The sequence below is a fragment of the Schistocerca serialis genome, chromosome 3, assembly GCF_023864345.2.
Source record: "Schistocerca serialis cubense isolate TAMUIC-IGC-003099 chromosome 3, iqSchSeri2.2, whole genome shotgun sequence".
Taxonomy (NCBI): domain Eukaryota; kingdom Metazoa; phylum Arthropoda; class Insecta; order Orthoptera; family Acrididae; genus Schistocerca; species Schistocerca serialis.
In genome coordinates this window covers 364,980,902-364,982,060 of record NC_064640.1, presented here as the reverse complement: position 1 = coordinate 364,982,060, position 1,159 = coordinate 364,980,902, and positions in this window count along the sequence as shown.

The window sequence follows — 1,159 nt, the reverse complement described above, 5'->3', positions numbered from 1 at the left end:
CGTGCAAGTTGCGCCAATGGCGGTCTTATAACATCGCGCCAAAGTTCCCGCCTAGACACGGCATAGCAGCATTCTTCCAATCAGAAAGTTTGTCTCCAAAATCTGTGCTCTCCCCCACTAAACTTGACGCCAGAGAAACGTGCATTCCACATCTGTGGCAAACAGTGCTCTCCTTGTCAGAGAACGCAGCTCGTGGTCAGACAATTCTCTCCTTCCCAGAGCCCGCAGCTCGTGGTCTTGTGGCTAGCGTTGCTGCCTCTGGTTCGCAGGGTCCCGGGCTCGATTCCCGGCCGGGTTTGGGATTTTCTCCGCCTGGGGACTGTGTATTCGTGTTGTCCTCATAATTCCATCATCATCATTCGTGACAATGGCTAGATTGGACTGTGTACAAATTGAGCTGAGTAAAAATTGGGACTTTGTACAGGCGCTGATGATCGCGCAGTTGAGCGCCCCACAAACCAAACATCATCATCATCATCATCATCATCATCATCTCCTCCCCAGAGAGATCATAAAGCTCGGTGGCCGTCTGTTGGTTGCACACCGGAGGTGGACAATATGCCTCTGGAATGCGGGCCCCTGGCCATTGTCCTACTGAAGAGGTGGCCACCCTCGGGGGACAACTTTACGTCGAGAGACCACCACCTTCACTCACAAGGAAAATGATCACGCTTTGTAGAAGCCCCGATGCTTTCCTGGAAGAGACTAGGGCTGTTTCTTTGACAGCTGTCGCACTGGCAACGTCTCCCTGCCGTCCTCGCTGACACAGAGAAAAAAATCTAGTGCCACAACTATTACTACTAGCGGCAAACAAATCATGTGATTCCCTGTCATACCTACAGTTATACCTGATGGCATGCTACGTAGCTGAGTTGGCTGCAGTGCCTCTGCAGGGACTACATAATTAACAAGGGCGAAAAATGACGTGCTCACAAGGTCATCACCTTCCAGCTTGTATGGCTGAAGTACGCAAGGGGAGTTTGCAAACAGGAAAGGAAATGACTATTAGTGGAACAAGGTACCCTCCGCCATGCACCATGCGGTGGCTTGTGGAGTATGTACGTAAAGATAAATGTGCCCAGATCTGGTCCTTGCAATAAAGTAAACCCTCATAGAAGTTACTGGTGCAAGTAATGTTATCGATTTTATTACTTTTCAG